Source organism: Ixodes scapularis, unplaced genomic scaffold (assembly GCF_016920785.2).
Source record: "Ixodes scapularis isolate PalLabHiFi unplaced genomic scaffold, ASM1692078v2 PGA_scaffold2__306_contigs__length_199485367, whole genome shotgun sequence".
Lineage (NCBI taxonomy): Eukaryota > Metazoa > Arthropoda > Arachnida > Ixodida > Ixodidae > Ixodes > Ixodes scapularis.
In genome coordinates, this window is record NW_024609857.1 from 105,487,303 (window position 1) to 105,502,874 (window position 15,572).

At 49.5% G+C, this 15,572-nt stretch overlaps 1 protein-coding gene across 4 annotated transcripts in view; it reads left to right on the forward strand.

Annotated features, from left to right (window-relative positions):
* The window catches only part of LOC8040254 (solute carrier organic anion transporter family member 5A1), a 667,105-nt gene that overhangs the window by 551,376 nt on the left and 100,157 nt on the right, over positions 1-15,572 (forward strand). For all 4 annotated transcript variants that reach the window (XM_042291979.1, XM_029974800.4, XM_029974797.4 and 1 more), the window contains exon 2: positions 5,195-5,248. The gene's annotated coding sequence lies outside the window, so the exon portion shown is untranslated. The remainder of the gene's footprint in view (positions 1-5,194; positions 5,249-15,572) is intronic.

Sequence of the window (15,572 nt, forward strand, 5' to 3'; positions counted from 1 at the left end):
GAGGTGCGCGTAGAGGTTCGGCTGGGTTTGTTTCGTTGTCGTTCTTTGTTCTTGTTCCGAGACAAGATTGATGGTTTTGCGTTCAGTGCCCCGAAAGTTTGAGGCGAACCGCTACCGACCGGTGCCGGCATTACGGTGTCCGAGCAGTGCTCGAACACCGTAATCGAACCCTGACGGGAGGGCTATAGATCAGTGGCGATTCGTCTTGGTTGAATCGGTTTTCCTCGGCCAGCAGATCGAGCGCGTTCGTTGTTCGGGTTTGTGAGTTTGCTGCGGCGACATACTTTGGGGACCAACCAACGCGAGTATTTCCTTATTTCTAAACTGTGTTCGAACTGCAGCAACTAAAATTGCGAAACAAACAAACAAACGAGGTGCTAAGGTTTGACATTTGTACGAATTAAACCCTATGTACGAACCGCGCGAATGAAGCCATGGCTCCTTTGTACTCCATTTGAAGATAGATCTGAAGAGCAGAGTGCCGCTATTTTGAACCTCTGGTTGTTGTTCCGTGGGGCTCATTATCCCAGCGTCGTCAGTTTATTGTGACTATATCGGGCGACGTTTCCGCATGATTAATGACTACCGGGAATATTCTTGGAATATAATAAGCGAATCCCGCGTAGTTATTGTGTTGCCTCTGTCCAGAAGGTTGTAAACAAGATGGGCATGGGTTGTATTTACAGAAAGAACTGACTGATGAGCAACAAAACAGAAACCTCTCTGTCTATACATATGTTCTGTTGCAACAACTAACCCTTGGATCTTCCTCTCGAAGCGAGTTTTATGGAAGGATCAGGAATTTGCGCTGGAACGCCGCTTTGTTCTGCGTAGAGAAAGAGCGAGCAGGCATACCCGTTCCGGAGAACCTATAAACACGCGCGGTAAGGGATCACTTGCCTTGGCTCGCCCGTCTCGAGCGCCATGCCCAAATATAAAACACTTCACGCGAAAGCGCAGAATGCAGAGAGAGACCTTCAGTCGCCGGAACGTCCCGTAAAGTTCGCCTCACCTCGACCACGACTTGGACCATTTGCCGCGAGAAAAGCACGGTCCAACTAAATTGAGGCAGCGCCATAACACGCAGACGACGCTGGCGACATCCTGACAGAGTGCTCGCGCATCTCTTTTATCCTGCGCTTCCTTTTCCTCCCACTTTCCGCGTGCTCAGGCACTCACGCCACGGGCGTCATTGAGGCTCCCCCCGCGCGCGGGGCCTCTTCCGCAGCAGCTAACTGTCCGAAAGGCCACCGCGTGCGTGCGTGTTGGCGGCGTAATTTATCGGAGCCCGGCGTCGAAAATTCCCCCGACAATAATATTTTCTCAGTCCCGGTCGATTTACGTCTCCGCCACGCTTTTTCGGTCTTTTGAGTCCACCGCGCCACCCTCCGCGTCCGCACCCCGCGTGCCTTCTCTCGGCGTGCGCGGTGGCAGAAATCCGATGCGCCACGAGCTCACCCAACCCCCAAGTTTTCGCCGTCTCTCATAATGGTGGCTTTGATGCTCGATTACGCACGAGGCGGCCGTGACGCCGTGCGCGTGCGTGCGTGCGTGCCTGCCTGCTTGCGTGTGTGTGTGTGTGTGTGTGGGGAGGGGGGTGCGCGCGCGTGTTGGGGACAGCTGGGTTACAGGTTGTTGCGCAAAGAAAGCGGTGGACTGATGATGCGTAATGATGTCGCGAACCTGCTGGGGTACGAGGTCGACCAGATCGAATTTTACGGACTCTCAACGCGAAGTTGGATAGAAGTTCGATTGAACTTTGAGTTTTCTGCGTGTGCGAGAAAATTGAAAAACAGCTTACACCACCTGGCGGAGGGAGCGTGCAATATATATTGCGTGTATATATTTCCATGAAGAGCTAACCGAATCATTAAAAACTTGTATATGATTGTTTTTATGTTGCAGAAACATTGGTAGTTATTTTACTAAAATGATCTTTTCCCATAGTTTGAAATTTTTACGTTTAAGTCGGGCAACACTGCACGAAAAGTCGAACTTCGTCGAATTTTACCAAAAGGTCGAAGGTTCGTAGAACCGTGTCGATCCTGAAGTTCGACGAAAGTTCGCACATCCTTTGTGGCGTGGCGGCGAAGTGAATGTTTTGTTGCCGACGTATTGCGTGAGCTTTGCGATGGACTGAGCCGTCCTTGGCGGCTCCGTCTTTGTCGGCGTTTGGTCCTCGTCGAATCGCCGCCTTGACCGCCGCAGCTGCAGAAGCGGACGGAATGACTCAACGAGACGCCCCGCGGTGGCTTCCGAGAAAACGTGTGCTCGCTGGCGCGAATCCTTCTTTTCGAGAGATGGGTCCGAATGGACTATATAGTAGCAACCTCGGAAATTGTCTTTTGAATCTTCTCACTTCTACGAGCAACTTTTGAAGATATAGTCACACTCATTTATGGTTGCTTTTGTGGACTTCGCTAGACGTTCACGGCCGCACGCGTCTTCAGCGCGTTGAAGGCAACGAAAGTGTCGTTAGTGCCGTCTGTTTTTGTTGGCGCGCGGAAGAGAAACGAGCTTTCGGGTGTTTCATTGCTCCATGTATTTTTTTTTTTTTCGAATCTTGTTGGCGCGCTTGTTTGAGAGGGACAGCGTGCAGTCATTTGGATGTCTTCCCTCGATCTTAGCAAAACGTCGTCTGAAAGATGTCCGGTTCTCTTTTTGTTTTCTACTGCCTCAACGCCGTTCAGGGCCAGCGTCTGTCTCGTAAAATTGACGACTGGTCTCGTTGTACCACCCCCATTAGAAAAGAACGGCAGCAGCCCATGTTCTCCACTCTCCTTTGTCTAACAAGGTCGTCATTTTGGGGGCTGTATATTTATGTCTATTTGTTTACGTCTACACTCAAAGCTTCTCTTCGAGAAATATTTTTTTCTTTGTCTCTTCTTTTTCTTTAATTACGAAGCCGGTGCATAGGAGGCGCGAGTAATTATACCCTTCTGAACTTGGTGAGAGAAAGCACAAATGTAGGGAGGAAGGCAGTCATCACCGCCGCAGCCACACTGCCCGTTCATGATATATAAAAAAAAAACAAAAAACGATGTGCTCACTGCAGATTAGACGACATAATTATCTTGCGGACACACCTCGAGGCTCGAGCGTGACGGAAGTGCGTTTGCTTCATACAAATGTAGGCGGAACGCAAGTTCGTCTGCTTCTTGCACAGGGGTTGCGATGATGTCAGAAGGCCAAGCTCTTATTGGCTGATAGAAAAAAAAAAAAAATACTGGGTAGATCTCGAGGCGTCTAGCATTGAGGTGTATACAACTATCCTTTCAGTCATAGCCAATCAGAGCTCGGCGTTGTTCTGACGTCACCGCAACCCCTGCGCAAGAAGCAGACGACTTGCATATATGCTTCGAGCGTGCGTCTAAGACAGTCTTTGGTATGGCCAATGTGATGTCACACCAGGAAGAATTAACACGCCGTAGACGGTGTCTGCAGAATGTATTTCGCACAGTTTGTTAGAGCAGTGTAACCGCGGCTGTACAAATCCGGTGCGTGCACTTTTTCGCCATTCACCCACGGGTCAGCTAATCACGGCAGTTTACGGAGGAAGCTGAACGGATGACGAGACTTAACTAGGTATAAACGTAGTTAAAAAAAAAAACAAAAAAAAAACAGTGCACTTTGACGCTGACCGTGGTGTAACGTCACGCTTTTATTTTTTTTTAAAGTGAAACGTTTTTGTTTGTTTGTTTTGTTTTTGCTAGGTTTTTGGCATTTTGTGAGCCCCGAAAGTGAAGCCTGGATAAAAGCGTGGCCGCGAGGCTTGACACTGATTGGTTGACGGGTGGGAGAGGAGGAGTAAGGTACTCGACGCTGATTGGTTAACGGGGAGGTCAAGTGACCAGGGGTGGAGTAAGGAGGAGAGGTGGGCGAGGAGGAGTGGGTTAGAAGGTTCTGGAAAATCACCAGGTTTATCATTAAAAGTACATATGTCGCGCGCTAAATTATCTGATGAAGAACACGGTGAACGTAGGCGTATGTCTGAACAGGCTAGACAAGCTGCTCAACGAGGATATAAACGTTTGTAATGCTATAGAACGTTTCACATATGCAACGTAATTGCCAGCAATTCGCCATACTTTGTTTTTGTCGACATTTGGAATTTTTTTTCTTTTTTTTTTTGTATTTGCCGAGCTGCCTTTGCGTAGATTTCCGGGATTGGCTGTACCAAGTGCTTTGCGGAAAAGTGGACACTTCAGAATTCCTAGAAAGTACACATACCTGTCATCAATAAAAAAAAAAAAGACTGCGTAACAAGCATTTGATTTAAAAGCCGCCAGAGTTACGGGGACCTCGTAACAATGTCGAGACTTTGGGGTGAACGAGCTCTGCCGTAACTGCAGCCGCGTCACTTCGCAGACGGCTCAGTGCTCACGCATGTGCGTCCGATATATCAGAGCATGTTGGCATTTTCACATTTTCTCTCGCAGCGAGCTTTCGCAATGTTTAATGTAAACCACGCTGTTTTCCGTCATCGTTCATCCTAGTGAAGCTGGGCAAGGAAGGCAGGTTATCCACCCCGACATATAGTCGCCACACAGCTACCAGCAATGTGGCTATAGTGCCAACATCTATTTTTTTTTTTCTCACTAGACAAGTACGATTCGTCGCTGATTCGATTCGTCGCTACGATTCGTCGCTGAAGTGAACAAATTTTAAACCATAAGTAAGTTTTGGCAAGCGTTCCTCGGGCCCGAAACGTAGTTTGTTTTCAGCGCCTTCTATACAGACCGGGAAGCACGCACGGAAGACGTCGTTTGTATATTTTTTACGCGAGTCATACACGTGCGTTGCGCATCTCCCCGTGACAAAAAAATGGGCGGCACTCCAAAGAGCCTTCTTCCCTTTTTTTGTGGTTTTCTTCGTTCACCGTGCGTAAGACCATATAGTAAGACGTTTTTCCAAACAATGCATCTGCTGCTATGCTCCGTTTCCCCTTACCGTGGACCGCAGCGGACGCTACGAGCCATCGGAGCCAATCAAGTGCCGCGTGAGTGTCACGTGACCTTCGTGAGGGGCCTATTGTCACGCGGTACGTTGACGTTCGCATATCTTCATTGGTTGGAATGGCTCGTATGGTCTGCTGCTGTCCATCTTAGGCTGAAACGGAGTGTGGCGTACCGGCGCTTCGTAGCGAGAGGATGCTCGGCGATCCCTAACGGTGCGTCGTTTCGCCCTTTCGCAGGATACCGCCTGCGGAACGGACTCCAGCGCTGTTGGGACGTCGGGACCGGAAACGGTGAGACGGTTTCCCTTCTTCCGGAACGCGAGCGGCGGCCACGCGTGCTGCTGGCACGACTAGAGCTCTCCGTACGGGTCGCGTTGTTGTTGGGCGGCCATGCTTTTTTCACGGTCGGGGTTGATGACCCTGTCCTCTGGTTCAGAGGGTCCTCTTTCGAGAGAGAAGTTGAAATCCATTAAATTGCTCTTCCTTTTTTTATTTTTTTTATTATTGTTGTTGGTTTTGTTGAGATTCGAGTGTGTCGCCGCTTTTGGGAGCAATAAGCGTGTCCGCTTCATTTTTTCAAAAGTAGAAAGGCTTATTCTATTTTCGTATTAATTTTTTTGTTTGAAACACTACCGGTTCTACACATGACCAAGGTGTAGGTGGAGATTGCCTAACATATAGAAACACGCGAGCAAATACGATCATTCGAATATATTTCAGCAGAACAACTTCATGTATCACTGATCGAAACATTCGGGCTGGAATAGCGCTAGAAATTATATAGGCAATCATTTATGTCATAAGAACGCCTCGCGCTCCAGCCGTGGTGTTCTTATGACCTCGGCAACCATGTCTGAATGAAATTCTCTCTAATCCTCTACAACTTTTTTTTTTATTTTTTTTTTTTTTTTTTTTTTTTTTTTTAGGTTTAACGTTTAAGTTTACCGTGAAACTAAGCATGCTGAGTTGGCGGGACTTTAAAGAGAAATATTTCCAAGCGACAAAGCTAACATAGATGTTATGCTTTTTTTTTTTAATTATGCGTGGCGACTTTTTATGTTTTTGGAAGAGTGAATATTATGAAAGGTTATTATTTAACCAACACTGAAACTACGTTTTAGCAGTCGTAGTTTGCATTGATCGCTGGAGGGAAGCTACAGAACACGAAGGAAAAATCGGCTAAATATAGTTTCGTGTAGTGTTGGCAATAACAAAATCCCCGAGCTATATATATATATATATATATATATATATATATATATATATATATATATATATATATATATATATATATATATATATATATATATATATATATATATATATATATATAATATATATATATATATATATAATATACATATACATATACATACAACACGGGCACTTCACACCATCGTACGTGGTCTCCGAGGAGGATATGAACAAATATGTGCAGATGAATGAACCGTACTTAATCCAATGAATCAAAGAATCAAAGTTTCCAGGAACCCGCCGAAAGCCAAAAGTGTAGTGGTTAGCACACCCGACCGGACATTGGGAGGCCCAGAGTTCATATCCTGGCTCCGCCAATTTTTGGCTTTCGGCGGGTTCCTGGAAACTTTGATTTTTTGATTCATTGGATTAAGTACGGTTCATTCATCTGCACATATTTGTTCATATATTATATATATATATATATATATATATATATATATATATATATATATATATTTAGCTCGTTGACAAGGTAGTTTCTTTATTATAGCTCGTTTCACCATATGAGCCTTATATACTTCGTGTCGACTTTCCGCTGGCTATGCCTGCGCGGGCATGTGCGCGGCGAGCTCGTTGTTGTATAGCTTCTGTTTCGCGCGCATTTATCTTATGGCGAAACTCGCGCCTGCATTTACTCGAGCTGCGTAAAAAGCGTAACTCCGATCAACTCTCGTGGGGGGACCGTAAACCTGTACGTATTTACGTGACTCCAAAAGTATCTTCGACTGGACTATAAGGACGCCGATTGCGGGACCACTCGTTTTTATTAGCGGCGTGGGGTGAAAACTCTTAATTGCTATAGAATCGAAGCTGCATATATAGAGAAGACTCCACAGGGCCGGTTTGCTGATCGCTGCGGCTAGCTATCCAGGAGGCGAGTATATAATGATACCCATGGCGCCAATCAAGCATGCAGCGCCTTAAGTGCGTCGTCTCCGCGCTCGTCGTCTGCGCATGTCTGCTATCTCCGGGCAGGACCAATCATGCACAGAAGGGCAGGATCACGCGTTTACTGTGCGTGATTGATTCAGCCGGACATTGCACGCAGAAGCACAAAAGGCCGGTGACGATGGATTTGTTGATGCTTCTAGATTGGCTTCGTTGGATTGGATAGTGTCGGCTGTGAGGCGGACTTGAGTGAAACGGAGCACACGTCTGCGGGAGGAATTTTGAGGTCACGTGACGGGCTATGCCGCTTCTAAAGTACGCGAATGCGGTATATTTCATTTACATTTGGAGTCCCTTCGCCGCTTTTTCCGCGTGCAATGAACTTAAATAATCGAAGCGGGGGCGGAATTGCGGCCGCCATTTGCCTGGAACGCAGGCCCCTTTAGTTTCTTGTCCTCCCGAAGCCATTCACGTGAGCCCGAAACCTCTCTTGCGAATCCAGTTAACCGCCGAGTCTGAACCCGCATTCATGAGCAGACCGGCCTTCACGGGAGAATTTACGCGGTGCCGAGGCTCCAGCGCCCTTTCTTCGAGCTGGCCGGCGAGAGCGGCCCTCTGACGTTATGGGCAGCCGGGAGCCTGCGTTTGAAATATGCACGAAGTGCGGCCACCGTGTCCTTTGAAACGACGTACGCAAACGAGCCTTTCAGCCGCGTCGGAGGAAAAAGGCAGCGTCGCTGGTGACCCCGTCGTCGGCTTCGTCCAGTACCACCTAGACGACAAGGCCTGCTCATGACGTCATTGTTAGTGGATCCCCGAAACGCCCCAAGAACACATTGAAGCTCGACGAGAGTCGGGGCAAGCCGTCAGACGCGTCCGCCCTTAGCGTCCGTGTGCGCCGAGAAACTGAGCGATTGGAACTCGGCGTTCTGACGTTACTCCTTCCTCAGTTCCTCGGCGCATTGGCATCGCCGCGCGCTCGTTGCAAGACTCTGCTCGACGCACTGGTGCATGGCTATGCTGACGCAAGCTATGCGGAGAGCAAGTCGTCTGCGTCTTGCGCGAGAGTTGCGGTGACGTCAGAACGACGCCGAGCGCTTATTGGCTGATGCACAAAAATAGTGGGAATCTCAATGCTACATGCTTTGGGGTCTACCCACTATTTTTTTAAAGCGCAGCTCTTAGGCGCCCGTTTCCGGGTTGAGCGGTGTCGGCGTCGGCGTAACCGCGCGTTGCATTATGGGACGTTTCCCATAATGACGCCACGTTGACGTCATGAGGGTAAAAGTTTCCCGCTCAATTTAGCGGGAAGGATATAATCCGCGTAAAGTCCCTCTCAGTCATCGCCAACACGTTGTTCGGGTTGGGGTAGGAAACGGGTCAGTCCGTCAGTCACGTCCGTGTTTTTGCCTCGGTGCTGGTGTGAAAAATAGATAGCTCTCCCGAAAACGTGCCCCAAAACGAAGTCCTCTTGGATTCCGTCCGATCGTCAAGATGTGGCTGTCGTCGACATTATTGTGCTGTGTTATTTGAGATCTTTCTCAAGTAGATCCCTTTCGGATAACGCTTCACCGTGTGGTACGTACAACGTATTATTCGAATGTCAACACTTGCTAAATTTTATGTCCGAGTCCCATCCGTAAACACGTTATTTGTACGCGTGTTATTTACATGCCCTTCAACTATTTTATGTTGCAAATTATTTTCGACAGCTAAGCACTTTGTCGTTTGATACGCGGCTGAGCAGGGGGCACCGTTAAAACTTATCGTAAAAAAAAAAAAACAGACAAAAAAAAAACATTTTAGTCGCATTCGTTCTGTCGGGCGTACGCAACAAAAACAAATTACGTTTTTTTTTAATAGTGGTACAATGGTTTTTTTCTTTTTCTTTAATGTCCTTAGGAAAATACAGACAGCATGAAACGCAAGAAACAGCGGGTAAAGACGAGAATTTAGCCGCCAGCGGTGTTTGAAATTGCGCCTACTCAGGCTGCGATATCCAAGTCGAGTTCACTCGGTTAGGGTTAGTAGGGACGAGGGTGAAAGTCTGGCCTCAAACCCAGTGACAGGGCTCGACAAAGGTTTTCTTGTTCCTAGGGCCGAGTGTTTCATGTTTGGGGTTTTCTATGACGTGGTATTGCTCCGTCCCTCTGTTCACGTTTGTGGCGACGCTCCTTTCCAAAGGGCGCGTGTCCGTTGACCGTTGTTTTGGTTTGCGTAGAGATAGTGGGTGTGATCTTCGCGGTGTTTTCCCAAGCACGCGTTGGCGTTCTGTTTCCATGTTAAAAGTAGAAAAACAAAAATGTCGTCCAACGTTGTTGCCACCCTAAGTTGCGACGTTGTCGTTTCTTCGCCGGCTGTATCGAACCTCAGTTTGACGTCTCTCGAGTTCCGTGAATTCTCCTTCCTGCGCTTGCATTTCCGCCTTCCGGTCTGGTTTCGAACACTCTCTAGCTGTGGCCCCTTCCCGGGAAACGACCGGGGCGCGGTTGAAGGCAGTTCATAGGACGAAGTGGTACACTTGACGACGGGTTACGTGCCAACCCTGGTTCCGAGAAATATCCGCCCGCAGAGACCCGTTGCTCTGGGGCAGGGGGCGCGAGCGCATCCGCAAGACGCGACCATGTTATAATGGCTGAATCATCCAGGTGGCTGTGTAACGTTCGATTTTGCACGTGCCACGTTCGAATGCAAGCATCTGACGATGCGCGATAACAAAACCTCTAAAAAAATAAAAATTAAAAAAAGAATTATGCAGCTCGCGGCCGCAGCGTCCCATGAAACATTCCTTTCATCTTTGCCTTCTTTCATAGCTTCCGCGAGCATGTATGTTTTACTTTACGTGATAGCGAAGCCGAAGCTACTCGCAAAAGCACGTCCTCCTGAAAGATGCTCGCACTGCACGAGCGCGCGTGCTTGACAGGGACGCTGAAAGCTCGCAGCTCGCTCTTGTAGCCTCTGCTACGCTGGCACTTACTTAAAATGGAACGGAGTAGAAAAAAACTCTAGTGGGGAAGCGTACTGACGCATGTTCGAAACCCGAGCCAAATATTCTATTTTGCTCGCCTGGAGCGCTGCTGAAAACTTGAGAGCTACGGCCCTATTAGCGGGGAGATGTTTCGGTGGCGCCCTCGTATGGTCACCTTTCGTGACGTTATTACCTTGTGAACAACAAGTTCAGTGGTGTCTGTAATGGGCATGGTGGAAGCCTCAAATCATAGCGCTCTCAAAGCAGCACTGTCAACACCGTTAAAATTGAAGTTCTTACATTCCTCTTATTTCCGTCGATGAGAAATCCTTTGCTGACGTCATTGTCAGCATTGGGCCAATCGTGGCAGGCCGACCACAACGACGCTTTCGATCGCTCACGTCGCCAATAGGGTCAAGAACGCGAAAAGATTAATGTCAGTCGCATCACGAGAAGATGTAGTTTACTTCTAATCGTTTTTATCTACTTTGGTCCCCAGCCGCGAGAACATTTCAACCTAGAAAAAGGCAAAAGAAGATATGGGCGATGCAAAGAAATAACAAGTAGATTCACCCTTAAAGGGCAACTCCGCTCAATTCCGGAAAATTTAGGCTTACATGTGATTCAAATTCACGAAGCACTACTAAACAACTCTACGTCTTCGGATTCGCGAAATGTGGAATATTGTTTGTGTAATCTTAATTTAAACATCAGCTGATACCGAAACCGAAACTTCGGTTGCGTCCGGCAACATTGGTCTCGAGTCGTCAGAGTCATGGCCATGTCACGTCGAACCACAAGGTCTTGTGAAGTTCGGGGGGGAGAGATACAGGACATGCGACAAGGAATGGCCCGGGGTAGAGGGGGTAGGGAAGAAGACGAAAGAGGAGAGGGGGAGCGGAGAAACAGACCGATAAGCGCGCAGGGCAGCGCAAACTATACTCCGTTTCACCTTCCGTCCGAGCACAGCGGACGCTAGGAGCCATCCCAGCCAATGCGGCGTTGAGGGAGTGTCATGCGACCTTGAGCTCCCTGTGTCGCTCCGCCCCAGCGGCAGGTCACGCGACTTTCTCCCGGCGCTGGATCGGCTGGGATGGCTCGTGGCGTCCACTGCGCTCGGACTGAAGGTGAAACGGAGTATAGCGCATCCCCGTTACGGTGATCACGTGAACGCCCGGTCAGCCAACACCGGGAGGAGAAACTCATGACGTCATCGTTCAATTTCGCTCTGAGAAGTAAAAACAAGCAAAACGTGAGAATGACGTAGTCATGCCTCTGACGTAGTGGCTCAATGTCGGCTGCTCCAACTCCGTGGCATTGACTGCGCTGATGATTGCGCCTCGCGCCGCACGCTAGAGTTGGCAGATTTCGGCGACTTGGCTCGCTTGAAGGTTTGCTGGCCAGTTTATGAAATATATAAACGGAATTAGATCGTAATATTTGACATGGGGTCTTCCTATATGATGTTGAAGAGGGCCACATAGTTTTCTAAATATCAAAAATGAAGCGGAGTTGCCCTTTAAAGCGTGAACACCTTCCAATGACGTGGCGAGAGCAAAACCATGTTTTCGCCCATACAGGAAGTTCACCAAGGGAGTTTTAGTAGACCGTGTTTCTCCCTCCGCTAAGCCCTCCTCCGCAACGAAGAAGCAGCTACTGCGCCTGTGCGCCAATGGCCTTGGACGTAGAGTTTCTGGTATCGTAGCGGGTTGCGGAGAGCGTTGCGAGACGGCAGGAACGATCTACGAAAACTTTCTATTGAGGAGGCCTCGCACAGTTGTTGACTGGTCAATATCTGTATAGCAGGGGCGTAGCCAAGGGGGAGGGGGGGGGGCTTATAGGACTTCAGCCCCACCCCCCCCCCCCCCTGAAACCTTGCCAACCCTATAATATACACATGCATTTGACCCCCCCCCCCCCCCCCCCGTCTGCACCCCAATTCATGGACATTCCAGCCATCTCAGCCCCCCTCCCTCTCCCCTCCCCCCCCCCCCCCCCCCCGCCGGAAAAAAATTCCTGGCTACGCCACTGGTCACTGGTGTATACAGATTGCAATGTCTTTCATTTGCCCTTCAGATAATATCCCTACATTATTCATATAGTTTTGTACTGCACGTCGACCAGGTTCTGCCTAGTGAAATAACTACGACGATGGCATCAACTAGTATATCTCCTCTGCCAGAATATGAGATCACTGAAACGTACACCCTGACCCCTGGGAAAAAAAAAAAAAGAAGTTTTCAAAATTTTAGTTATTACAATTTTTTTTTTTTTTTTCATATAGATGTTTGTATGGTTTGAGGTCATTTGCTTTGACGTGTGGCGTAGGCTGGGCAATTTGGGGTGCACCACGCACGGTAATTTACCCATGCATACCGCGGCGCCACAGGTCGAAAGAAAAAACGCAGTGGAGAAAGCGCTACGCTTTCTCCATGCGTTGAATAATATTTTTTTTTCTACCACATTTGCGTGACTAGTCTGGTTCCTTAACTCTGATTACGTGTGTTCGCATGCAGTGAATATCGTAGTGAAGGACTTTCTTGTCGGCGTCCTGTCTTGCTTCCGCTGGGAAAGCGGAAGTCGCGTTGTCGGGATTTTTCGTTTTCTCGAGATCAGCTTCGAGTGAGTTGCGGTAGAGCCGACCCGCGTTGCGGAAAAGAAGAAAGCACGGGGCCGCGCGGCTCAGGGCAAAGGCCGAGCGGCGACTCGGCGAACAGGTTTGGCGTATATATACCACGTTCCGTGGCCGATGGGGCGAACAAGTCGATGCGACCCGCAAGGCTGCACCGCGGAACCGGGTTCCCTGGACCTCTCGACACGAGACAGCCCCGCCGAGCACCGCACACCGTGCTGACTTCGCGTCCTCTGCATCTTTTCTTGTCTCCTGGTCGCTCACGCGGCAGCGTGAGGGATCCGCGAGCCGCAGCGTGGGGACCAGCAAAGAGCCGCATGCGGCTCGCGAGCCTCGGTTTGGCCACCCCTGATTTATATAGACCTTTTCTGCAAGTGCGCCGCCATCTTGAATTGACGTCAGTTCCAGTATGGGCGAAAACATTGTTTTGCCTTTGCCACGCCAATAGAAGGAATTTAGGATATAAGCGTAACCGTCACACTTTCTCGTTTTGCCCCCCCCCCCCCCCCCCCTTAATTTTTTTACTATTTACAGGCTGAAACGTTGGATTATTTTTTCGTCGCCCATACCGGGTACGCCTATTAGGTGGCTGGGGACGAAAGTACACAGAAAAGGTCTATACATTTCCAAAAAAAGGTCTGCTCACCGGTTCCATTTTCAGTGTTCGTGCGATGTGACACGTGATTTGCTCGCTTTCCGAAGCGACAAACATGTGCGTGCTGTGCTGCGGAAATCGCACGCTGGGTTGAGGACTCGTAAATATTGGAATGGTGTATAGGCAATGACGAGCTGGGGCCCTACGTTACGCTTTTTGGACTCCCACGGCGACTACGGAGAAGGAGGTGACATCAACAAGGTAGCAAACGGAGATTGGATGTTGATTGGTGAGAACCAATCAACATCCAATCTCCGTTTGCTGCGTTGTTGACGTCACTTCCTTCTTTGTAGTAGCCGGGGGAGTCCAAAAAGCGCAACATAGAGCCCCTGGCCGACTGGCCGCCGCCATTTGTATCTGCTCGTGCGGGCACGCCCGTGCAATTGCAAGCTTACCAAAGCTACGTTCAAACGCGCGTCGCACGTGCTTGCGATGCGCGCATGTGGCACCAGTCGGGGCACCAGTCGGGGCGCCATTAGAGTGCCTTCATACACACCCGCGCTTTTGCTTGAGTGGTGACATCTCAGCCATTTTTCCGCCCAATTGTATTTTTATGCACTTTGAAGTGCGCCAAATCCGGTGTCACCCACCTCGAGCGCGTAGCTTTGGCTAATGCATAGACGCCATTTTACCGCCTGAGTCACGCACCAAGTGCGCGAGAGCGTCACGCGCTGGCACATTCAGAGCAACAATGGATGTCTTCACCCTGAGACAGACAGACATGTAGGCACCCTAGGCGCCATGCGCCGTCTTGTGAGCAGGCACGTATCCGAGGGGGGGGGGCACGCCCCCGCCCCCCCCCCCCCCCCCCCTTCCTGAAATCTTTTATTTTGCTGGGGCCTGCCCTCCCCCGTCCCCCTCATACGACATTTTGTCATACATGGCGGGCCCAAATCAAAATCCTGGCTGCGTGCCTGATACAGATAGGGAGTATTTACTGGCGGCCATAGCTGATGGCGCGAGTGCTGAGCGCGTGCTGACGGCGAGCTTCCGCAGCACTTTCGCAACGTGCATTCCGCACCATCGAGACTGCCGGTCTTAGCAGCCGAATAATGTAAGCGCGTTCTGAGCATGCGCTCTAAACATCGCCCTCAAATATGGCGTCCAGTGAATACCCCCTGACGCGCGTTAAAGATCCCAGGAGAGCTGCCGTACCCATCATCTACAGCGGTCGAGTCACCGGAAGCCAAATTGGGGCTAACTTCCGGATGCCTAAAAGAACACGCAGTTCAATCGCTGCCCGACGACCCCAACGCGGATACTTCAATGTCTCCTCTGTATTCGATGGCGCGATTCAAGCTTTCATAAAAAATAGTTTAAAGAAAAACAAATAATAAAAAACACTGACAAAACTTTGGACGAAAACGAGATTCTCGAGCGTTCAGCACGTCTCACGCCGCTCTGCATCGTTCCAAGTTGCGACACCATCACGCACGCTTCAATGGAGGCGTTTTTATTCGTTTCTCGTTTCATGCACTCTTTCGAGGCCAGTCCTTTGTTGAGCTCCGCTCCGTCCTCTTGTAATGCCCCTCGGCGGCGCCGCGGAGTCGAAACTCCCAAAGGCGGCGAGACACTTTCGCCCTTCACGGTTATCGCTGCCTCTGTTTTTCCACTTGGTCGGAATCCATCGGAGCTCGCTGCCGCGCCGGCGGGGACGGCTGCGCCCACCGAGTTTTGCACTTTCAAATCGGATTCCCGGCGAGAACGATCCGTTTCACTTGGGCTGCGCGAAGGTCGACGCGAGTCTTCCGACGACGACTGGCGCTCTCGTTGTCTGACGCCTTCTATGGCGGTCGGGAAGAGGGGGAAGGCAGTTCGTCCGATTTCCTTGGTGACTCTCTCTTCGCTGGACAACGAGGCTGAAATTGAAATTTGTTGTGCGTATGGCGGTAGCGCGCCGTGCTGTAACCACGCCACTTCAACGGGGCCATTGGGGTGTCCTCGCTGCGGAGCGCGTTCCTTCTGCAGTATGCATTTTACGCCACCGAATGTATTTTTCTTGGCAAGAATGAGTAGAAATGATCACAGGCACGGTGCACTGACGCCACGTGCATTGTATTGCCGTAGAATTCGCTTCTGTGTACGGTTTGCCCGGCTCATAATACTACGCAATTTTACATATAACCTTTTTTTATATATATATAGCGAACTGAAGCGAGGGAGTGGTTGAGGAAATTATATTGAAAATATATATATATATATATGATGACTGGAT